The sequence below is a fragment of the Cavia porcellus genome, unplaced genomic scaffold (genome assembly GCF_034190915.1).
Source record: "Cavia porcellus strain 051 isolate PalLab524CR breed Dunkin Hartley unplaced genomic scaffold, mCavPor4.1 scaffold_1, whole genome shotgun sequence".
In the NCBI taxonomy this organism is placed as follows: Eukaryota; Metazoa; Chordata; class Mammalia; order Rodentia; family Caviidae; genus Cavia; species Cavia porcellus.
This window is the reverse complement of record NW_026947484.1, coordinates 123,233,131-123,259,894: the sequence shown is the minus strand read 5'-3', so window position 1 is coordinate 123,259,894 and position 26,764 is coordinate 123,233,131. Positions and strand designations below refer to the sequence as shown.

Genomic DNA, 26,764 nt, shown 5'->3' with positions numbered 1-26,764 from the left:
GTTCTATTTTTAATTACTCTCAAAATATCACTTCTACTTTTGACCAATGATAGGTGAAGACAAGGAGACTTTAAAGATTTTTGTTATTGCTTAGTGATTTTTGATAGTTTTCTTATTACCTAGTATGATATTGTTTTCACTTTTTATATATTTGGAATTCTATTCAGTCATTTCTCCAAGAAGATTATTTAGGAGAAATTATATTTAGAGATCAAAATATATGTTTAGATGATGTTCATGAATTCAATACAGTCTTTCCAATTTGTAATAATACCCATTTTTTATTTAATTATCTCTGCATTGCATTTTTTTCTTTTATTTACACCCAGAATCTTGGCTCTAAAATCTAGGGGCACGATATAGAAAGAATACCCTGTAAATATTTATTTGTTTACTAATTTATCGTGACACTGGGATTGAATCAGGCCTTCAAATGGTTCTATATAATCAAGTATTTTTATTTTTATTTTGAGACAGATTCTTACTGAGTTAGTAAGTTGTTAAGGCTAGGCTCAAAATTGTCATCCTACTGCATCAGCCTCCCAGAGTTCTAGGTTTACAGTCCTGCATTACTCCGCATGGGTTCTGTACATATTGACTCCAAGGTCTGCCCCTTTACAGATTTACATCTTTGTTTAGTCTGCTTCAAATCACTTCAGAATAACAATATAATAGCATTCTATAATTTGCTGAAACTAGTTATAAAGTGTTTCAAAGGATTCTCCCATTTTTATATTTTTAATATTTGTATTGTAAGATCATATAGATACCACACACTATCATCTCTTTCTCTCTCTGACTTTTTTCTTTCTCTCTCTCATTTAATCTTTAGTGCTTCTTGTTTTACTTTTATTTCACACCTCAGTGTCCTTCCTCATGAAGCTTGATCAACAAGTAAGCCCTGGCCAGTTAATTGTGAGAGTTAAATCGTTAAGGCATTTGGGCATGCAGTGGGAGCCTCACATATGACAATGTTTACTCTACATTTAGTGTCCATTCTCAAGGGGATAGACTTAATGTTTCCATGAAAACTGTTAAATTTTTTTGTGTTTTCTTATCGTCAGGTCTATATGATGCCCACTGCTTTTCTCTTATTCTCCCACACATGATGGCAGTAACATGTTGGCCACAAGTATATAATTTGTTCACAGATTCTATCTCGATACTCATGGACACAAATTGTCTATCTTTTGGTTTTATTCTCTTTCATTGAGTTAACTGGATTAGAATGGAAGTCAAAAAGGTCAGAAATTTTATATTGCTAACCTTTCAACAACTCTTATATTCATCTTTAGCTTTTTGTGACTTAACTGCCTCATGTAGATTGGAATTGAATGAACTGTAGCACTTCTCTCTATAAAGTTGCTGTGGTTTTATATGGTGGCACAGTTAACTTTTTACTAATGTTAAATGCATGTAATAATTCTTGACAGCAAAAATGTTATGGTATCTTTTGATGAATTTGATCTGTTGTACAAAGTATAACTTTCAGGCATAGCTGTAACAAGCCTTGATTATGAAGAAATTACATAAATTGAACCCTGAGAGCAGAGTACTATGTATTTTATATGAGAGAAGATAGAAGAAAGAAATAGACTTTATTACTGAATAAATAAGAAGGTACTCTGGTCCTTGAAATGAAAATGAACAGAACATTCTTCTTACTTTGAGATAGGAAAATATTTCACTAAAATGACTTCAACTGAAATTTTCCATTGAAAGTCATGAAAGAAGAAACAGTATTTAAAAAAAATGTGTTAGCTCTTCTGGTTACAAAAAAAAAAAAAAAAAATCTAATAAAAGACCCCCAAAAGAGCAGTGTGAGAATATTTTTAAAGGAAAGTGGACTGATTAAACTGCAAAACAAAGAAATAGCCTTTCTTAACATAAAGTTAAAATCATAAATTTAAGCCTTAGCAAATCAGAAGAAAAATGTTCTGCATTTGATTTTAAAGAGGATAGTAAAAATATGATCTGTGTTTTAGTCATAGCTAGAACAAAAGGCTACTAGGTTCCAAAAACATGAAACAAAGTACAGAAGCAAGATCATCAAGGGCAGACACTAATGAATTAGAGCAGCCCAGATTCCAATAAATCTTTAAATTACATCTTATTATAACATCAGACCACACATGATAACATTGTAATCAGGCATTAAATTTTATCTTTCTTCTACTTTGTCTTTAGCTCTCCCTATTAAAAATAATACAAATCAAGTAATCTCATCATAAAGAGAAGTAATTGCAGTCTGTACAAAGCTAACAATTATGAAAGCCCCAAACAAATTCTTACACGGTTTAGTCTGTTATCACACCTGAGGTAAAAATCCATTAAGAGTCAAATCTGTGAATTCCTTTGGAGAGAGTTAGAAGAATGGTATATGTTCATCCTTGTTTCTCCATAAACGGCAAGCAAGGAGTGTTGTGCTTCAGCCATGGAACAAATGAGAAGAACAGCAGCAGAGCACTTAATGACCTTGACGCTCATACACTGGTGAATGAACAACGCACGAGCAGAGGAACTGTTCCTGACTAACTCATGAGACAATCTAAACAAGAGAAGTGGCTGGAGCTTTCAGGAATCCTTGTAAAAGGACAGGACCTTATTGTAGTGATACATTACTAATGTAATGTAACTGATACCATGGAATATCTCCCAAACTTCCCCTCCCGTAATTTCACCTGAAGGAACCAGTCTCAGAATCAAGAAATCAGGTATCTTATGTTTTGGATCTTAAATATCCCAACAACTTTCCAATATTGAGGGCTTCTTCCCCAATGCAGTAGTATTCAGAGATGGCGCTTTTGGGTGCTGACTGGATCATGAGGACTCTGACCTCTAGAATAATTTAATTTACATATAGATTCATAATTCAATTTAGTGCGATTGAGAAGAAGGATTTTGCTACAAAGTAGCAAGATCTCTTTCTCTGTTTCCTTCCACCATGAAGTGGTAAACTTTGTCTTACCACAGGTTCCCCACTTTTACTCTGACACACTTCAAGACCAAAGAAACCGAGCTGGCCAACTGTAGATGGAAATCTCTGAAACCAAGAGACATAAATAAATAAATATCCCTCTCCTCTTTTCCAATTGTTATCTCTGGTATTTTGTCTGAGATAAAGAGGGAAAGTTGTATACATCCATGGAGAATGTGGCAAGAGGGAAAAAGGAAACAGCACTGATCCCTTTCATATAATTGGCTTCCACTAGAGTGAGACCCTAGTTGTGAAGTATTTGTAGAAATTTTAAAAGGAATTAGAGAGCAAAGTATGGATTCTTAATACCTAAAGCCAAGGAGCAACCAGGAAATGACCAAATAAAATGTTTTATGAAACTTTAGCCTAATTTCTTTTTTTTTTTTTTTTTGGTACTCTTGATATATATATATATATTAATTTTTAAATTTTATTTAAAGAGAATAAAACCAAGCAAAATGAAACAGAATACAGTGAATCAAGATGGATATTTTGTTTAAAAGTCACATGTTTCTTAAGTAATAAATTGTAGAAGCAATGGGAGAAGGAGGAAGATTTTTTGGGACATTATTGCAATCTGAAGTAGTGGAGTTACAAAACTATCATTAAGTTGTGATAATAACATTATACATTCCTTTTAATTATCATAGCCCTACCCCTATACTTCATCTTAGGAATATTATGCAGCTGATGCCTGTGTTACTATAGCCTCTGCAAGCAGTGACAGTTTAATTTCCTCTTTCCATTTCTTATGTGTTTTCTCTTACTATTCTTGCCCTATTCTGCTAGTCAAAGTTTTGTCCAGCAATTATTTGAGAAATGTGCTATCAGCTGGCACTTTGCTTTGCATGTCTCCTAGTTTGAGAGAAACTTTTTGCAATAATTTCCCAGAGATATGATGTTTTCTAAGTATAATATGTAAATATTCTTTGTTAAATTAAGTAAATTCTTTTAATTCTCTTTAGATATATTTTATCAAAAACATCTGTTGATTTTTACCAAAGATTTTCCTAGCATGTAGTGAATCATACATGAAAACATGTATGTATACACATATATACACATATATGACTTGGTAAGAGTGCATTTATAGCATACATATATACAAAAATATAAAACTGTTAGCCTTGGGGCCAAGGATTTAGCTCAGTGGCTCAAACCCTTGCCTGGTAAGTGTAAGGTCATGAGTTCAAGCCTCCGTACAAAAACAAACAAAACACCTGTTAGCCTTATATAAATACATTAAATAGCCAGTAATTTATATGTGTAATATAAATGTATAAATATATAATTATAAAAATAATATCACATACAATTGTGTATATTCTTTGTTTATAAATTTTTCTTTTAGTGCTTTGAGTATTTCAATCTTATGTAAGCCTTATAAAATGACCTAAAATATGTTCTTAATTTCTATACCTATTTATATAAGATTAAAACTGTTTTTTATTTAATTTTGTTCTTTCCTTGAGCATTTGCTAGAACTCTTTAGAGGAACCACCATGATCCTGGAGCTTTTTTGGAGAAAATATTTTCATCATTTTTTTTTTTTTTTACATTTATCCTATGTATAGGGTAATTCACTTTTTTCAGGCATTGCTTTTATTTATTTTTAAAGTCTTTTCTGTCTTATATTTTCAAGAAAACACTTATTTCACTTAAATTTAATACATAAAGTTATTATAGCATATTTCACTCTAAACGTTTGTTAACTATTTATTACACACAATTTTATGTAATACTACTTTAATTCAAAGTATGAAACAAAATACAATATTTTTTATCTGCTATGTTGGAGAATTTAGCTAGTCTTCACCAATGTAGACCAGTATTATACCACTGAGCTACATGTAACACAGCCACAACCTCTGTAGTGTATAATTTATTTTTCAATTAACTGACCAATAAATAATTTTGCAATACATTTTCTCAGGCTCCAAATACATATTATATTTTATTCATCTGTTTTACATTTGCTTTGTAACTTGATAGTATTTTTTACAAAGAAAGTACTATAAACATTTAGATTCTTTGAAATTGGTTGGCATTTGATTTATAGAAAAGTTTAATATTTCCATAACTTTATTTGCTTTTTGGCAATAATGTATCTCTGTTGTCCATTATTTTCAGCTTACCAGTTATATTTTTAAAATATCAGATGTCCTAATTATGTGAGCATAAATGTTACATATCTTATCAGTTGGTTAATAAGGCACGATAAGTCTGCTGTTATGTGAATTTCTGTATTTCTGTAGCTGTTTCACACTTTTTGTTAAATGTATGTTACAGTTAAAATCCTGCATTGTTCTGAGGAATTAAACAATTTATGTGTTTTCTCTTACTATTATGTGTTATAAGGCTATATATAGCATTATAAGGCTATTCTATTTTTGATAAAGTCTATTTTATCAACTTTGCTTATCATTTCTATGTCAAGTTGTTGTGATGTTTTTACATGCAAGTTTCCATTTGTTGTTAGATTTATTTCTTTTAAATAAGCGTGCTTTGTATTGTAATTATGGATCTTAAGAAACTGCTCAAAAGGAAACTGTATTGTTTGATTAATCTTGCATACCTCTATCTCATAGCTTCAACAATTACTGTGAGGTTAACACTATGAAATACAACAAATTGTTAAGTTCCTATCATCATGTTTTGAAATCCTATACACCATTGTTTTTGTTGTTGTCATTTTGCTTTTGTTATAGTTTTCAATTGTTTGCTTCTTGATTTTTGGTTTTTCCTCTTTAAAATTAAAAAAATAGATATATAAATATGCTTTTTGTTCATCTAATGATTTTTCACTTTGATCAGGAATATGAAATTCATACTTTTACAGCATAATTCCTTATGTCTTCCAGTTATGCTACTTGTCTTGTATTTTTCATTTAATTTATGTGAATAAATTATTAGCATATTTTATTCCCATAATTGTATGAAATTTTAACAATTGTATTTTTACTTGGATCCATTTGCTTGGTTTTAAGTTACTGAAGTTTCAATCGTGTGTGTATACATTTATATGATTATATTTCATTGGTGACTTATTCACCTGAGCTGAGAATGTTTACATTAGTATCTGAAAACTGTTCACAGTTATCACTTAATATATCAACTCGTTCTCAAGTTTTGCTCCCTTTGGGGAAAACTATTTAGTAAATACTAAAACACCTTATTTTCTATACATTTTTTATACTTTTTCATTTACAGTATTTACTATTTTTCCTCAGTAATCTATTTTAGAGGGTGTATAGTTCTATACACCTGCCTAATAATTTTATTTTCTAGAATATAATGAATTGACAACTGGTAGTCAAGTCCTAACATGTAGCCCAACTGAATCAGTGTGGTGCTGAATGTGAATGGCCCACCTGAGGATTGTTGCCAACATAAAAGGGAGAACTGGAGAGGAAGAAGTGGTGTTTCTGGTTCTCCAGGGTGTTATTGCTTCTCTTAGGTGTTGTTGGTTCTCTTGTTGCCATTGGTTCTCCTGGAGGAGCTTGTTAAGCTTCTTTCCTGATAGGAACTTAGCTGTGCTTATCATCAGAGGAATTCGGGACTTTATTATCACTGATAATGGCTGCAATTCACTTTGGGGAAATCTCTGGTCTTTACCACTTCCTTGCTCTGGAAGGGAAGATGGTATGCTGTTCAATCCCAGAAAAAGATTTTCACACTGGCTTTCTGATATGAACTCAGCTGTTACCATCATCTGAGGATCTCATTGTTGCTGAGGATGGCTGTGGTACTTTTAAGGAAGTCCTGGTCCTTACTTTGAGCATCACTTCCTGCCTCCAGTGCAGAACTCTCAGCCTACTGGCACAAATCCCACATCTCTCTGCCACAGGTTTTCTGGCTTCCATCATTGACCTTTGGGCTTTCCCAGAGCAGATCCATGAAACAGACTTGCATGAGACACGGTTGTAGACTCCAGGTCTTCAGCCAGACTCATGCCAGATTGTGCCATGCCTTCCAGCCCTCAGCTGAAATTTTTGGGGTCTTTAGTATGTGGACAGATTTCTTGCACTTTTCATGCTTGACTCTTTGGGTGACTATCATAAAGTAATTTTGTAAATTATGTGTCCTGTATCAAATTGTTTTCTTTGCAAAACCTGACTACACCATAGAGTGAAATTCTCATCCAGAAACATAAAATATGTATGCTATAAATATAAATATCAATAAATATTTATAAACAAAATAAACATATAGCAGCAGTTCAGATCAAAAAAACAATTAGCAAAATCTCAGATACTTATATTCTCATCCAGTCACTACATACTTCACAAGGACAAACACTTTACTGGTTCTACTAGCATATTTTACCTTTTTTGTTTATAAGTATGAATATATAGAGAAATTTCTATTACAGCTAACTTTTTCATTCAGCATTATCTACATGAAATTTAACTATATTGCCATGTAGAGTTGTTGACCATTGATTCTTACTTCTATTTAGTTTTCCATAATGAGAGTATTATTTATCTATAATTTGAGAGCATTTTGGTAGGATTATTTTCCTATTTGTAATAATTCAGATTAAATATAATTATAATAATTTGAAATATATCAGTATCACAAACTATTACTAAATTTAACCATATTTAGCTCAGAGAATATAAATGTTTTATTCCTTCTATATTAAGAGGCCTCACTAAAGCAAATAGTATTTCACTGCATAATTACAGTAAATTATAAGAAATTGCAATATATTTATTACATTAAATCTAGTAATGGAATGATATCTATGCACATGATAATTGCAGATATTGTGGAAGTTCAGTGATATATAAACTAAAAATAGTTCAATACACTGCTCTAAAGGAGCTGTGTATGGGACTCTAATTATAAAACTTTTCATGCTTAATGCCCTTTCAATGTATGAGATTATATACAGTAGATCAAAATATATCTAGTGAATGTTTTTCTAATTAACTTCTTCATCTATTAAAATAAAGAATCTTCTATGGGCTATCTTGAGCAAGAACTTTTTTTCATAAAGGAGTACAGATGATTTAATGTATGTGTCAACTTCTTGATAAAATGACCCAGAGAATGTTAAAATTTTATAATCTTAGTTTCATCAGTACAATAGTCTTATATATTAATATTACATATAAGAAAGTGAAGTTTCTGAGATTTTTTGCTATCTTTATAATCATACCTGAGGTTGTCTTTTTCATCAACTTCTTTTTTCCTTTTTGATGGTAATGGAAACTGAACTCAGGAGTACTTTACCATTAAGCTACATCTCCACTTCATTTTATTTGTTATTTTGAGACTGTTTCTTGCTACAATAACCATGTTGGTTAAGAACTCTCAATATTCTTGCTTCAGCCTCCAGCTTCACTGGGATTACAGGCATGGGTCACTGAGTCTGATTTTTTTTTTTTGTTCCTTTTTTATTGAATATATTTTTAAACTTTTTTATTTGTAAGATTTTGATAGCCATATGAAATTTATATTTTAACATAAAGTGTTTGTTGTTTTGGTATACAAGGTTAAGCAGAAATTGATATATTTTTCGCATTCTGTTAATATTTAAATCAATTATAAGTCACTTGTAACTATTCTTTGTTTATATTAATCAAAAAACATATTTATAATATGCATATAAGCATATATTGTCATAAGGTAAACAATACTGTATCTGTTAACATTTGCAAACTTTAAAGAAATATATACTCAATATAAATAAACAAATATGATAATCCTTTGCTGAAAATATCTTCTAGCATGTTCAAAACCTTAGTAATCTCTGTGCATGTATTTGCAACAAGCATTTCTTAACTTTCATATGTACGTACTACTGTTAGCACTTTCCAAGAAGAAAAAAAGTAATTCTTTCAGAATCAACTGTCATAGCCTAAAACCCAGGTATCAATTAGCATTTTAATATTGATTTTAAATCATTATGCAGAACAAATCACACTCAAGTGTAAAGAACTTTTCAGTCAAGTACAAAAACATAACCAATTCTCATTGTGGGTTCTGAATACAATATTCCTCAATAACACTGTAGTTCCTATTGTGAGGATTTGTAATATGAGCTTCATGAATCTTCTATAGTCTTTCCTTCACAGTATGTTGATTTTTGACTTGGATAGTAAGGTTTTGATTTGTAGAACTATTGCTACAATTCTGTAAGGGATGATGCACTTTAAAATTTATTGAAATTAACTGAATGCTTGAGGTTTAGATCTTGATAATGTGGATATGGCTAAAAGAAAACAAATTATCTACCACACAACTGTGAAAATGACTTTTGGGAAAAAGAATGGTAAGGAACAAAAACTCGATCTTTCCAAGATTTGTAATTCAGACAGTGGAAAATGATAACTTGAGGAAGACAAGAAGGAGGAGGGTGAATCTCTGAGTCCCAGGTCTCTGACAGGAGAACCTAAACGTACAGAGGAATCTAAGAGGCAGACCACAGTGCAGAAAAAGCAAGGGAAAATCTGCTTGCTCTCTCTGGCTTCTGGCCTGTGGTGTGAGAAAAGAAGACCAAATCTGCAGGGTCACATTGGAAATGAGGCAACTCCAGAAGCCTTCAGGGAAAAGCTCCCCAGAGGGATGGAGCAGTGGATGCCTTCCACTACACCTGGTTAGTGACTCCAGGCAAGCATTTGCCATATTCCCTGTAGAAATTGCTTATGCTGTTGCCATTTTAGGGAGGGGCCAACTGAACCTGGGACTCAGAGCAGTGACAGGTTGACTTTGTCTCAGGTCCCCTGAGTGTTATAATCCTCTGATTGAGGGACAGGCATGGAAGACATCTATGGTCAGGAACTATGGTCAAGCTGGTGAGAAACACCCACACTGTTACAAGATAAGTGACTCGGTTCCCATCATGATGGGTAGAGGTCAGGTTCAGCCTGAATTTCCATGAGTGTGAAGGTCCAGAACTGGCACCCCACCTTAATCTTCCTGCAGGTTTAGTGGTGTTTACTCAGCATGGATCTGGGCTCTGACTGCCTCCTTTATCTACCAGTGAGAGGACAGGTGTGCCTTGAATTGCTGCTGCCAAAAAACTGCAAACTGCAGCAGATAATCACAGACTTCAAATCACAGAGTAATGTATTTTCTCATTGTTCTCTACTTTTTGAAAGAATAATTTGTACATTGATCAGCTTTTTAGATTATTTACTTTTATTTTCTGTGAGTGCAAACATTGTTTTTAGTTTAGCTTTTTTTCTTTGTCTTTTTTTTTTCTTTTTGGTTTTAATTTCTTTATTTCCCTCCTATTTTCTTCACCAATTTTCTATGCTTAAATATACTTCCTTTGTTCTCAATCTTGCTTCTAATCCCTTTTTTAATTCCTCTATTTTTTTTTCCTTTTCTCCTTTTTAAATTTTCTCTTCTAAATTACTTCTCTCTTGGTTTTTCTCCCTATACAGTTTCTTTCTGCTTTCTCCTTTTTTAATCCTCTCTTTCTTGCCAGGTTCTATACTTACTGCATTTTAAAAATGTCTACCTGCCCATCAATTGCATTCTTTGTCCTGCTTCTTTCACTTCCTCATATCACAGGTTTTAAGGTTTCAAAGTTTTCCTTTTATATCCTCTTATTTCCAAATAATGAATATTTAATATTATGACTTTAAAACATTGTTAATACTTTGATAGTAAATGCTATCAAAAGACTCTTGAAAAATGGCTTCTGAATATTTTCTACCATTAGCAGACATACAGTTGGTGCATTTAGTACATATTACCTGTTAGTATCTGAGGTATCTTGATGTTTACATCATATTTTGTGGTTTCTTCTCTAGGAAGAAGGGTGGCATATAACATTTTATGGCATTTATATATAAATTCTTTCAGATGATACTATTGTTACTGTTTCACTTGATATTTACAAGGACACACAATTGTCACAATTTCTATGTAAACCAACACTCAAAATATTTTTGTAACAATACTAGAGTACATTCCTAGAAAACTTACTTGCTGACTCTTCTTTTCCCAAAGTAACCAAGATACATGAATATTGGAACTGTTACAAAGGATTGTAGTTAGCTATGCTCAAAGTACATCACTGAAAAGCAACTAAAGGGCTCTCCATACTGACAACGGTGTTTAGAGACTATAAGCATCCACAATCCTCAGCACAAAACAACACATCACCCCCAAACAAACAAACAAACAAACAAAAAATAGAAATACTGGAAGAAAAGGAGAAAAAAGACGTATCCCATAATCTCCCAGTCCTCCAAAGCCAATCCAGGGAGCATGCAAGTGACAGGGTAGTATAAGCCACACACCCAAATTACTCTACAGCATAGCAGAGGAAGTTAGAAGCATTGCAAATACTCAGCAGGACTGGACATAACTAAACATCATGATGAAACTAATAACCAAAATGATGCAGGAACTCTCAGAAGACACTAATGGAAAGTTAGATGAACTAAATAGAATGATGCAAAGCATTAATGACTAATCAAAAAATTAGAGTATATTAAAAATGATTTCAATCAGACCTTCAAGAGATTAAAAGTCATATTAAAATTAAAGACAATAGGAAGGATAAGTATGAGAACTGAATTTCAGAAATAAAGGCAGTGATGCTTTTAAAGACCAGCTACTCCAAGACACCTTAAAAAGAGCACGAGAAAATGAAAATTTGATCCAACAACTGGTAGATGATACAAAGAAAACTAATCTAAGAAAATTGAAATAGGTGAAATATCTGAAGACAACATAAATGAATAAAGAAACCTCTTCTCAGAAATAATGGCAGAAAACTTCCCAGTACACACAAAAAGAAACATACAGAGAACTGAGAAATATCAAACCTCAAATAATCATGACCAATAGAAAAACGCTCACTGCCACATTATATTCAAAATTCCAGAAATTCACCACAGGAATAAAAATCTTAAATAATATTAGAGAAAGACAACACATCATATATAAAAGTAAACCCATTATGATCACAGCAGACTTCTATACACAAACATGAAGACCAGGAAGGCTTGGGATGAAGTGTTTCAATCCATAAAAGGTTACAGCTTCCAAACCTGACTAATGAATGCTGCAAAACTTTTGTTTAGAAAATGATGGATCAATAAAACATTTCTATAACAAAGAGTCCCTCAAGAAATTCATGACCACCCAACCAGCATTACAAAATTTCTTAAGGATATCCTAGAAAGAGACAATGCAACCAACAATGTCAATAATCAATAATCCCACATCAGAAAAATAGAATGAACACAGATAAATAACTCAAAGTTTTGTCTCAAGGTCCTAAAAAAATCCAGCCCAAAAGTAAATTATAAAGAGAAGGAAAGAAATTAATGAAATTTAAACTAAAATAATGAATTTTATTCAAAGAATAAGTGACTCAAAAAGTTGTTTTTTTAAAAAAACATTTAACAAACTAGATAAGCCCTTAGCTAATTTTAGCAATGTAAGGAGAGAAAAGGCCAAAATCTGTGCAAAAAGAATGCAGAAAATCATCATGATTAAATTAAATATTTTATCATGAATGTATGCTGAACTGTATCAAAAGCACTTTCTGCATTTATTGAGATGATCATGTGATTTTTGTATTTTGCTCTGTTAATGATGTATTACATCACAGCAGGGTAAAATCACTCTACATTGTGGGAAAACACTGCATACAAGTTCTTGTTATAAACTGGTTTCTAAGACTGAAGCAAATCTGTGCCCTTGCTGTTGACCCTGCCCTCCACTCAAGAGTCCTAGAGGGCCTGTCACCACACTGATGTCCCTACCTCCATCCAGGGGATTATACCAGGCCTGTGAGATCCTCGGTGACACAGAGGGCTCCATCAGGGGCAAACATGGTGAACAGGTAGGTCTAGTAACCTGTAAAAGCCTGAAGTAGTAGTAAAAATACAAGGTAACAGTTTGTTCACGTCAGTACCTCCAGTCTAGTCACCACAGAAAAATCCAAGTCAGTTCCATAGCAGGAATTTGGTTGTTCCATAGCAGGAATTTGGTTGGCTGGCCCCTGCCCTACACCACATGACTCATGAATGGCAGAATAACACAGAGCCAGTAACACAGAGAATTCTTACAACGCAGATGGGGCATAGACAAAACTAGTGAGATTGAAAAGACCAAAATATGAACCAACATGTAAAAATGAAAAAAAACAAGAAATCATAGTGCAATCTCAGACCTGAAGACCATCCATGAGAAGTACAAAGACACTGACATACAATAAGTTGATAGACCAACTCCTGAAATATCTGAAAAGATAGTAAGTGAAGTAAAGAAACAAATTCATGAGGCTAGAGAGGTAATAAGATCAGATATAATCTCTCAGATAAAGAAAAAAATGGCACCCATAATGAAGGCATTGCTCAACATAGCTAGAGAAGACATAGGTTAAAAAAAAAAAAAAAAAAAAAAAAAAAGAGGATCACATGAAAATGGTGGAAACCTTGTATGAACAATGTAGGAAAGAAATATAATGCATGAAACATATTCAAACTGATTTTCAGGAAATTAAAATTGCACTGAAAGCTGGAGAAAACACTCACAAAAAACTAAAGATAGACGTTCATTTGAATGTCTATTGAAAACAAGATTAAGGAAGTGATCATGCGAGGAAAGATTTCTTAAACATAACAAGATATCATGACGTAACAATTCAGCAGCCCCAAGATGATGCAAAGAAAAGTAAATGAGACAGAGAGATATAAATGAAAAAGTAAGAATCAACACAAATGTCATAAAAAATTGCAGACAAACATGGGAACAGAATCTGAAATATTAATAAGTGAGGCATATAGAACTCCAAAGAGTCACAACCAAAACAAATCTCCACCCAGACATTTAATAATCAAGATCCCAAATATTCAGCACAAGAACAGACTATTAAAAGCTATAAGAGAAAAGAAACAGATCACCTATAAAGGAAAGCTCATTAGAATTACAGCTGATTTCTCAACACAAGCCCTCAAGTCAAGAAGATCTTAAAATGAAAGATTACTGGTCCTGAAAGAAAACAACTTTCAACCTAAATTAATCTACCCTGAAAAAATTATCTTTCAAAATTAAGGAAGAAATAAGATATTTCCAGGAAAAAGAAAGAAATTCATGACCAAAATACCAACCCTAGAAAGATAATTGAAAGATATTCTAGACAGACAAAAATGCCCACAATTCCAAGAATGGCATCAGAAAGAAACCATAAGGCATGGAAAGAAATTAAACAGAGGGAAAAATAGGTAATTAGCAAGAAGAAAGCAACATGACAAAGATAAACCAATGTATGTATTAGTTATAACTATCAGCATAAATGGTCTCAATTCACCAAACAAAAGAAACAGACTGGTAGAATGAATCAAGAAATAAGATCCAACAATATGCTGTATACAAGAAACAAATTCAACTAAAAAAATTCGTAGACTGAAAGTCAAAGGACGGAAACCATAATCCATGCAATGGAAACATGGAGAAACTCAGGGGTAGCTATCTTCTTTAGACAAAGTGAACTTCAAACCAAAAATGATCAAAAGAGATGAAGAAGGTTACTATACACTTGTTAGGGGAAAAATTCAAGAGAAAGATATAACAATCAAAATATATAGGTACCAAATACAGGAGCACTGAACATGAGACAACACCGAATACTAGACAAATGTTAACAGAATTGAAAAATCAGGTAAGCAACAACAAACTGAATCAAAAACGAGAACTAATGGACTCAATAGACATTTACAGAGTGTTTCACTCAACACCCTCAGAATACACATTCTTTTCAGCTGTACATGAGTCATTCTCAAAAATAGAACATAAACTAGTCCATAGAATATGCTTAAGTAAGTACAAAGGTATTGAAATTGCACCATACATGCTATCTTATTGTATTGTAATGACATTGGAAATTAATCACAAAAGAAACCACAAAAACTCCATAAACACAAGTAAATTAACATCTCCTGAACAGTCAATAGATCACAGATTAAAGAAACAATTAAAACATATCTACATTCAAAGGAAAATGCAAATACAACATAACAGAACATGTGGGATGCAGTGAATGAATTCCTAACAGAGAAAAGTATAGTGATGATCTCTAACATCAAAAGAAAAAAAAAAAATAAGAATGAACACAATCTAATGCTCAAGCTTCTAAAAGAAGAGCAAGTAAAGCCCAAACTCCACAGAAGAGAAAAAATTATAATGATCAGAGAAGAAATTAACATAATTGAAACTAAGAAAACAATACAAATAATTAATGAATTGAAAAATTGGTTCTTTGAAAGAATAAACACATTTGATAAACCCATAGCAAACCTTATCAAAAAAGAAAAAAGAAAAGGCTTAAATTCATGCACTGATGAATGAAAACTATAAAATTACTACAGATCCAGTGGAAATTCAGAAGATCATCAGTACCTACTTGAAAATCTTTACTCACATATGAGGCAAAAGTGTAGAAGAAATGGACAGATTCCTAGAAACATATGAATTACCAAAGCTGAATCAAAAAGGTGTAAAAATTACAAATAACCCAATATCAGTTATTGAAACTGAAAATGCAATTAAAAACATACAAAGAAAAGTCAAGGTCCTGATGGATTCACTGGTAAATTCTTCAATAAATTTAGGATTTAATGTCAACACTCCCCAATCTCTTTAATGAAGTTGAAAAGAAAACAATTCTGTCTAACTCATTCCTGGAGGCTCATATTACTCTAACACCAAAACCTGAAAAAGACCCAACCCACAAAAGATAACAATAGTCCAATCTCTCTAATGAACATAGATGCAAAAATTCTCAATAAAGTACTAGTAAAAAGAATTTAGCAAATTATCAAGAAGATTATACCACATGACAAAACTGAATTCATGCCAGGAATCCAAGGCTGGTTCAGCATATGCAAATCAATAAATGTAATACATCATTAACAGAGCAAAATACAAAAATCACATGATCATCTCAATAAATGCAGAAAATGCTTTTAATACAGTCCAACACTCATTCATGATAAAATATTCTGCATAAAATTGGTATAGATGGCTATAACTCAACCTGACAAAAGTCATCTATGACAAACATCAGACAAAACGGACAAAAACTGAAAGTTTTCACCCTAAAATCAGGAGCAAGACAAGGATGTCCTTGTCTACTCCTATTTAATGTAGTTCTGGAAACATGACTAGAGCAGTTAGACAAAAAAGAGATAAAACATAATAATTATAGGACTGGAAAAAGTTAAATTATCATTATTTGATGATGGCACAATGTTCTACATAGAAGATCTCAAAAACTGCACCAAAGGTCTACCACATTTTATTAAACATTGTAACTAGTTACAAAGTTATTGCTCAAAAATCAATAATACCACATACTAAGAAGTCACTGTTGGGGAAATTAGGGAAGCAACTCCTTTCAGAATAGCATCCAAAAGATGAAATACTTAGGAATCAATCCAACAAAGGAGGTAAAAGATTTATACTTTGAAAATTACAGTACTCTGAAAAAGGAGATGGAAGAGGATCCCAGAAATTGGAAAGACATTCCCTATTCATAGACAGGAAAAATCAGCATTGTGAATATGGCCATACTTCTAAAACTGTTATTTAGATTTAATGCAATCCCAATCAAAATACCATTAGCATAAGTGACAGATAGTGATAAAACATTCCTAAAATTCATCTGGAAACAGAAGAGACCTAGAATAGCAAAGAGAATCTTAATAACAAAGGCAAGACTGCAGACATCACAATCCCTGACTTGAAATCATACTACAAAGCTACTGTAATAAAATCAGAATTGTACTGTTAAAAAAAAAGAACAGACCTGAGGATCAATGAAATAGAAGATACACACACAACTACAAACACACTCATCTACTTTACCTTTGAGAAAGGGGCCAGACATGTTCACTAGAAGCAAGATAGTGTCTATAATAAATGGTGCTGATAAAATTGGTTTTCCACATGCAGAAATTTGGGTGATCACAACCCCAGACATAATATAGCATGGATAAAAACAGCATGGGGTGGCAAAAATAGATAAACAAGCAAACAAATGAATAAAGCAAAGAAAAACATCACTCACGTTTTGATGGAACAGAATGGAAGATACAGAAACAACTTTAGGCTCACTTAGCTATGTATTTTTGACCAAGGAGTCAAATCCTTATGCTGGAAGACAGCATTTTTACAAATGTTCCTGGGAAAACTAACTAACCACATGTCAAATCTTGAACCTAGAACCATATCTCTTCAGACACTAAACTAAAAACAGGGTCAGCATGGTGGCACACTACTCTAGTTCTTGCAATCAAGAGGCTGAGGCAGGAGGATTGCCATGTGTTCCAGTCCAACCTGGGATATCTAGTGAGTTGAAGGCCAGCCTAAACTAAATAGTGAAGTGCTTTTAAAAAATAAACAACTCCAAATAAAAATGGATCAATGTTCTAAACATTAAACAGAAACAACCTATGGAAGAAAAAACAGGTAAAGCTCTTGAAGACATAGAACAGGCAAAATTGGTCTGAACAAAATCCCAGTTGCACAGTACATAATACAAAGAATCAATAATTGGAATCATACTAAATAAAAAGCTTCTGCATAACAAAGGAAATAACAAAAGGAAGAGATAACCTAAATTTTGTCAGCTACTCCTCAACGGTCTAGTATTTATAATTTATAAAGAATTCAAAATATTAGATTCCTCAAATTGAAAAACAAAATTAAAATATGGGTTGAAAATGATTGACACTTCCCAGATGAAGAAATACAAACTGCTAATAAATACATGAAAAAATGTTCAGATGTTCAGTATTGCTGGCCATTTGAGAAATGCCAGTAAAAACTACACTGAGATTGCCTGTCACTCCAGAAAGAATGGCTACCATCCAGAAATCAACTTGTAACAAGTTCTGATGAGGTTGTTGGGAGAAAGGAACTCTTCCGTATTATTTGTGGACTGTAAACCACTATGGAAACGTAGAAATTCCTCAAAAACTTCCACAATAAATTTCATTTGACCCAGATATTTTTCTCCTAGGTGTTTTTCCAAATCAGTCAAAATCATCATACCACAGTGATGTATACATATCCATGTTTATAGCCAAGAAATTCATAATTAAATCCTAGAAACAATCCATATGTCCATCAACAGATGAATGCAAAGAAAGTGTGATATGTATACACAGAGGAGTGCCACTGTGCCTTTAAAAAGGATAAACTTGAGTTATTTTTAGGAAGATAAATAAACATTGAGACCATAATATGAAGTGAAGAAACTCAGACACACAAGTTAAAATATCATACAATTTATCTTATATGAAAAACTGTCTCTTGCTCATATTCTCTCTCTCTCTCTCTCTCTCTCTCTCTCTCTCTCTCTCTCTCTCTCTCTCTTCCATGTCTTGTGGCTTATTAGTCCTATTTTCAATTTTATATGATAATCAAATTTATAAAGTTTTATACTGTGGAGGTTGGATAACATAAATAAATGAGACACAAGACGCCGTATGGTGCCTAAAAGAAAAATATAAACTAGTAATTCTATTGTTTGAAGTGCAAGGAAATTTGTAAGATGATAATGAGTGGATTTGTAGTGATATGATAATATTTTGTCACTACCAAAATGATATGATGTTCAGAATTAGGAATATGGTACATTGCTAGTTACACATACCTTCTTGATCAGCCTATCTTGGGAATGCTCTTCTATTGATTAATTTAATTAACTTCCTTAGAGAAGTGTCATGTTCTAATCTTTGAATTAGGTGGCCTTTTCTATCCTGTTTTTTGTTGTTGTAATTTTTTCTTTTTTAATAATTAAGGCCATGACCTAAACAAACACTTCAGAATTGGCTTTAAAGAATTGATATAAATGTTAAGGAGAAATGGATTGCTTTTTTTCAAGAATCACAAATTCTAAAGGTGATATATTCCTGGAAGACTATATCATGCCCACCTTCTGAGAAGAGAAGTATTACAAAGATCCTAAGAAGCATCATGTGAACTTCTGTAAATAACCATGACTGAGTTGTGCGAACCAATGCTTTTTTTTTTTTTTTTTTTTTTTTTTTTTTGCTTTTGAATTCTTGTTTTGATTGTTTAGTGTTTGGATTAGTTGAGTTTCTGTCATCTATAACAATGAAAATCAGAAAAAATATCCTGTATAAAGCCAGTGTATAGCATGAAATTCCAAGTATATATCATTTTTGGTCAAATTGGGTATAACCATCTTTCAATGTCTACCACAAAATTTCTTGATGAGAGATTAGCTGTCTGAGAAGACAGAATCCTAAAGATTCTCTTACATGTAAGAGGCAACTACACTTCTAGTAGACTACTATTAATGTCTCAAATAATTTTCATTTACATGTTAGTACACAGTACTGGGAAATAACATTTGGATGTTTTCAGAGTGAGTGAAAAAGTGGAACTTTTCATCTTTATTGAGTTCTCTTGATGATTTAAAATCTCAGTGAGAGACATAGCATTGTGTTTTGTTTTAGTACAGCTTAAGAGCCCTAGAAGTATATCCCTATGCATCTGCTAATAATCAGCAAGAAAGTTTAGCTCCTAGAATAAATATAAATTTTCACCATATTAACAATGATAATAACGTGATAGGCACGTCCATGTCATTTTCATACTAACATTTATTGACTCTAAAATGTTGAATTCTGAGTAGGAGATTAATAAGCTGATTTTTATTTAAAAGTTATATTATGACTTCTGAATACTTACAAACCATACCCTTTGTAGGTACCTTGAAATATTAAAAAAAATATAGTATTGTAGTTTGGTACAAAGTAAAACTTTAGGAGAGGGACCAAATATCAGTATGTAACTAGTAATTGATTGCCCTTCTTTAATAAAAGAAACACTCAGCTACATTGGACAACTATTACTAAATTAGTATAGAAACATAGAAACCAAACTGTTTGATGTCTTTTTAGGACCACTATTTTTTTTTTTTTTTTTTTTTTTTTTTTTTTTTTTTTTTTTTTTTTGGTGCTGGGGATTGAACTCTTGACCTCATGTTTGCCAAGCAGGCACTTATGCCAATGAGCTAAACCCCCAGCCAGGACCACTTTATTCTCCCTCTACTTCATTTCTTGACTTTGAGAAGGAGCCAAGCTATCAATCTCTGCTGCTTACCAAGTTTAGAAGAAATACAGATACCACCCTAAACTATACACAAAATGACAACTCAAGATTTCTAATATTTGTTGGCACAGAAAGCATAATGTTCTCTAGAAATCCCTAGTTTATGTTACTTTACCCTATGGTTTTATTTTACTGATGGCAGCAGGAACAGGGATGAAGACAAAAACACTTGCCTGTGGCAATCAAAAGTTCTGGTCTAGGAACTGAGAAACTCCACTCAAAGCCTTGCTCATTCGTTGCTAAGTATTGAACACTGCAGGGAGACAGTGTGTTAAGGGAGGGGGAGGGGACAGAGACAGAGAGACAGAGACCTTTGAGACCTTCATGCTCTTGATTTTATACTTGATCTCTTTTCATAGTCAAGAACTGATGTACAAGCAGAATAATGAGGTCATCAAATGGCATCAGGCAGATTGATCTATAGGTTTTTGTACTTCAATTGAGCAATAGTTGGTCAGTAAAGTTGAGGGTTTTCTTTATTATATAATATGTATATATACATATTACATATATACACAAATATATATATATATATATATATATATATATATATATATGCACAGGGGATTTTCATTTTTGAGTTATATCTTTTTTAGGAAGCAGAAGACTCAGTAGTTTCTGTGTAAACAAATCATATTCAGGGTGTTCCAGTAATGTTATAGTTGTCAAGAGGGTTTAAAATGATAAAATTAACAGAAGCATTTATCGGAGAAGTAAAACATTGTTTAGTACTCATCAAGGGATCTCTAGATTCCATAGATCTTGCTCTCATATATTCTAGTAATTTTTAAAAATTTGTTAGAAATGAAGTATTGGAGGTGGAAGTTAAAAATTTAAAGACAGAAATGAGAAAGTTTAGCTTAAAATATGTTCCAGTATTGTGCAACCAGAGTTGATAGGCATGAGAAAATGAATGTGAGTACATTTCATTTTAGGAATTAGGCAGATAATAGGCAGTTTCAGGTCTGATGTCTCAGTCAGTACTTTCTCTCTCAAAGTCACGGGCTGGAGGTTCATTTTGGGTGATAAGTGTCAAGATCTACAAAGACACAAGGTATCTACAAAAGGGCCACTCAAAAAAATGTTCATAGAGATCAATTTCATAGAAGTCTCTGATGTGACTTCCCAAATCTGTGCAATATCATCTTAACTCTCTTCTCTTACCTGTAACACCAGCACAAACAACCAAACAACAACCAAAGAAAAGTGCTTTTTCCCACTTTTATGGAATATAATGCATACCTGTAACTGTATAAGCACATTGTAAGAATAATCTAATAAGTTTTATTGGTTTTATTCAGTCATTTTAAAGTATTGTTTAAGCACATAATGAATAAAAAGTTTTGTGATAGTTCAATGAATAATTCCTGAAAACTTCCTTTCATTCACAGTTTTTAATATACTTCCTAACTTTACCTCACTGCCTACAGCTATTTGATTTTACATACTATATATTTTTAAAGAGTTCCCTCACTCAAAACGTGATTAATTTAAAGAAAATGTCGAAGGAACAAAACAAATATGTCAGTATCTCTAAAGCAAATAAAAGTGAAATGAGCCTGAACAGTGGAAGCCATGAGCCAAGATAGATAACCATTTGTTATTCTCATAATATCAAGAACATTTATGAGTATGATCCCACATATTAACTTGACAAATTTCTTGGACAAGACATGGTAATGATGAAAAGGATTCAATGGAAAAATGGTAACCACTTTGACAGACATACTCAATAGCCACATAAAAAATATAAACCCCTGATTTTGAGGTCATGAGTTACTCTTACCCAAATATTTTTATAAATAAGCTTCCAGGTTTATCCTTTAAAACATCTGAATTAGCTTTGATATCAATATTGAATATTGTGAATTACAATGAAAAATATTTTAAAACATCATTAGAAAATCAAAATTCACTGAGAGAATCAGTCTCAACTTATTTTTTCAATATTTGTACCTGGGACTATAATTCCTAATTGATTAACTTACGAGTTTGAGGCTCTATCTAAAATATTTCTGTCTTCTAAAAAACCTTTGTGCACTATTCATAATCAGATATTCTTTCCAGCATTTTTGAGGTAACAAATGCATGTGATAAAGCCTTCAAATTCCATAAAAAAACAACTAATGAAATGAACCTCTGAATTTATCTCATACCCACAATATTTTGTCCTGATCCTTACATGGAATTATCATTATGCAGTTCCTGGACATTTACACTTTTGTTTATTCAATAATATATTTGGGAATTTATCTCTTATTAAACTTAGCAAGTTGGGGTGCTCAGAGCAGGTGGCCGGAAGAATGGCTTCTCTGTTTACAGCACACCCAATAGGAATCATTGTGACAAGGGGCACAAAATTTATAACCTCTCTTGGGAGTAAATGTCCTACACATGCATTCCATACGCTTCCACATAGCTTCCATATAGTAATAATGTGCCGAGGCTCAGTAATAGGGGAAAGCCATAGCATTCAGTGGGAGAGGTGGAAATTTTGAGTGTACCCATAAGAGATCTGTTGGTAGTCTTAAAAGTAAAGACTTGAATTTCTGTTTTCAATAAATTTTTAAAATAATGAAAAATACAGCAAGCAACTTGAATTTGAAAACAATTATATATTAATGAATCAGAAATTAATAGCATAAAAATATAAGGCCAAAAACATTCTTTAAAATTTTTCCCAAATGATAAAATGGTTTTGTAAATCAAACGTTTCACTGTTTTAGCATTTATTTGATGTTTTGCTTATCTAGTGTTTTGAATGCCTAGCATTATCCAAAGAACATTCCTTGTACGTTTGTGGGTCTACCTAAATTATTACGTAAATATCTATAGCATGAAAATTGACTGATTTTCACCAGAAATAATGTAGATTGGCAAAGATCTTAATTTGGGTCACTGAAAAAATTATGAAAGATGCTAGAAAAGAAGAAAAAGTTGAATAATATGGTTGCTCAGATTCAGTGTTAGATGATCTATGTTTATCTAGTCAGGCAACTGAGGAATTGTTGCTTTTAGTAAAATGCCTAATGCGGTTTATTTTTATGGCTCATGAAATGGTATTTTTATCCACTCTAATTAATAGACTGTTTCACAATCCATCTGGTTTAATCATTTGACTATTTCTTCTCTGATAGTTAACCTAACATTTTCTTTACTTAATTTTATCTGGTTTCCTCTACTTTTACTCTTTCATCACATTATTCCAGAAAATATGACTGACAGTCTTTAATGGATGGATCGTGATGTATACCTTTAATTTAAGGCATTAAAATAATTAGGCAATTAAAGCCATGCAATCATTACTAATCTGTCTCATTAATTGCCTTAAAAATTCCTATTATGACTTCACATCGGTCCCATGAGTAATGATATAAGGAAGAACTCATTATGTTATGGAAAAAACCCCTACCCATTTATTAGATTTATACCTACAGGTCAAAGTCCATAGTAATGTTATCCCTGATTAATATTATTTTACTTCCTTGAGGTGCAATTATGATTTGCATAATGCGTGATCAGGATTCACTACAGTAAAACAGTCATCGAGGTCATGGTCGAACAAGTGCAATGTGGTGAAAAATAGCTCTGAGGTCCAGAGTGATATTTAATATAGACTTCATTATTTTCCTAATGTATGTATTCTTCTTTTTATCCAGAAATTGGGACATTATTAATATTCAATGACATAATACCCCTTTTATCGAATGAAGTTCCAAGTTTTTGCACAACATGCAGAAAGAGTAGAAGCACCAAGTTTCAATTCTCTGTAAAATCCTAGGTAATGAAATATTAAATTTTAATTCAGATAATAGAATAGGTCATAAATACATACACTTCTGAAATACTGCTTGGGGAACTCTTTCAGTCTTTGATAAAACACATTTTTGTAAAAACACAAAAACATAGCCCATGATAAGACAAAAGGATAACCTAACAGTTCACATACAGAAAAGAGCCAGGCCAAACTCTTATTCACAGTTCTTGCTTATAATTCAGTTAGCTGGTGCTACTGCAGGGACATCTCTCCCTTACAAAGAGGCAGACAGGAGCAGTAGGGGTGGATAAGGGTCCCGTTTCACATGTCGCAATTCTTCTATTTTGCTACCTGAACTACTATCCTCTTAGAGAAATACATCAGAATCCCAGAGAGAAGCAATTAAAAATTCTGATTTAATCATTGGTTATCAGATAATTTAGATATATACTTCATCAAACATGCTTTCACCAAAAATGAGTCTAACTGTGTGAAGCATAGGATGGAAGTACAATTTGCGGGAAATATTACAATATATCTCCCTACAGAAACTCAGAAATGAACAGATACTTGTTTTGCTAAAATTTTATTTAGCTGAAGCTACTCAACTCCAAATGGAGTTTAAACAGTATAGGATGCTTTTTTCAGTCCAAAAACAAACAAATTAGAAAATTTAGATTTAGACCTGTCCATCTCTTTCCTGTCTTACAAACTCTTCAGCTATTTAGTTCCTTGACACTACAACTTAGGCAATAACCATAGTCTTTTAGTTGCATCACAAATATCTGTCCAGTGGGTATTTTCTAATCTTTCTGAGGCACTGTGTTAAATTTTGCTCCCTGTAACTCTTACTCACCAAAGATATCCCTTTAATAAATGAAAGACTGCCTGAAACCACAACATTATTATACACAGCTCTACCTTTTTTGAAAGCCATCATTTTCTACTGTCATTACCTATATCAGTGGATAATCATAGGGTTTGTTATTAGTAAAAATACCTACTTGCTGTGATAATTTTTACGTTTTTCACTGTAAGTTTCTGCTGTGTCTTTTGTGCCTATAGCTAATTAATTTCTGTTTACCATCTTTTCCTGAATACTGTCTTACCTGGTATCCCTTTACAAGACAATGGCAGTATATCCCTGACACCTAGAGGGAGACTAGCACTCATTTTTGCTTAGCAGTCACTTGGCAGGTCAAGAGCTCAGGATTTCCACCAAAATAGACACTTTGGAAATACCCTGGGCTCACGAAACCTTACCGACTGTATCACAGTAATTATTAATTTCAATGGCTATCAGTAACTTATAAAACAGAACATTTTAGAATGAACAAAAGTTATTTTAATGTGAAAAACTCAACACATCACCCACACTGGCATCCTTTTGAGAGTGAAACAATGAGAGATTTTAAGCTCTCAGGATGCCTGGTCATCACACATAAGCCAGGAAAGGTGAGTTAATGGTGTCAGAATGAGGGGATACATTCTTGGATATATTTATTGATCACTTCTATTAAAGACTAGAATAAAATAGGAAATTTGCTAGACCCTCAGCCAGAACAAAGATAAGGAAGACATAATTTTTGCCTTCCTGGCCCTTGTAATTTTAGGGTAATAGCAGCTGAGCAATTAAAAATATGTGGATGAGAAAACATATGGTAAAATATAGTGGGAAAGGTATAACAAAGGAGCTAGGCCACCTTCAGAGATCAGGGAGAAAAAAAAAAGATTTTCAAGCTAAATCCTGAGTAAGTGGAAGTTAGGAAAGTAGCAGGTATGCAAAGTGTATTTGAAAAATGGGTTGGGGGTGAAAAACTGACAAAAGTGGACTTAATGTTCTCATGACTGAACTTTAGACTTGTTTCTTACTGACACCAGACCCTGACCTTGTCTTAGACTATTTACTTTTGATAACTTGTCATTGCGAATTTTTCTGTCACTCTTTAACAAGTAAATTCTCTCCCATTTTCTTGACATATTTCAAAACAAGGATTGTCTTTAAGACCTGGGTGCACACCTTTGAAATTCAATAACCAGAGGAGAGAGTGCCCTGAATTTTTAGTCTCTGTAGAAAATTAGGAGTCTACCTGAAAAAAGGCTAATTAGTAGATAGGAAGGGTATAATAAAACAGACTGTAACCCACCTAATCTCCTTCAGTGTTTCCTCGTCAATTCCCTCAGAGATTAAAACTCTCCTGCTTTTAGTAGCATTTAATTATCTCTCTCTTTCCTATGGCCAAGTCACTCTTTCTGCTGAAAAAATTCTTGAAGTCTTCTTTACTTCTTCAATTAAAATTGGACAATACAGTACTTTTGAGTATAGAAGGATGTCGAGCATGTTTAGAATACACAGAATGAAAAAGATATATTATCAGGATTTTTTGTTGCTGTGGAAGAGGGTAGAAAAACTTTCATTCACCAAGACACTGTAGAGGAATTGATTTCTCTGTTGCTGTTTTTAATCAGATTTCACTAATATGTATTTGATCCAAATGGGTTTTTCCTAACTAAGATCCCTTGGACTACTGTTTGAATTTTTAACCACTTGCTCACATAACTAAATGTAGCATACTATGTCCTATGTGTATCACTATGTACTAGAAGGTTTATAGAAGAAAGAAAGGAAGGAAGGATTAAAGAAATTATACCTGATGCCTAGAATTTTACATCAAAATGATATATTTATATAGCAAAGGCCAGAATAATTCTGGAGAGGAATTTTTTTAAATGTCCCAGAAAATAGGCCACAGCTACAGAAACTGGGTTATTTATGAAAGAGCTACCATAGAAGCATTTATAATTCATTTATTTTATGCTTGAAGTGGAGTCTTGGTGGCAAACAAGTGATTTAAAGATGGATTCTATGCAGAATAACTTCTCCTGAATCTTGTATATGCAGAAGACTT

At 32.7% G+C, this 26,764-nt stretch overlaps 1 pseudogene; it reads left to right on the top strand.

Annotated features, from left to right (window-relative positions):
- The first annotated feature begins 22,372 nt into the window (after positions 1–22,372).
- LOC111754361 (small nucleolar RNA SNORA11) lies at positions 22,373–22,494 on the top strand (annotated as a pseudogene).
- The last annotated feature ends 4,270 nt before the right edge of the window (positions 22,495–26,764 follow it).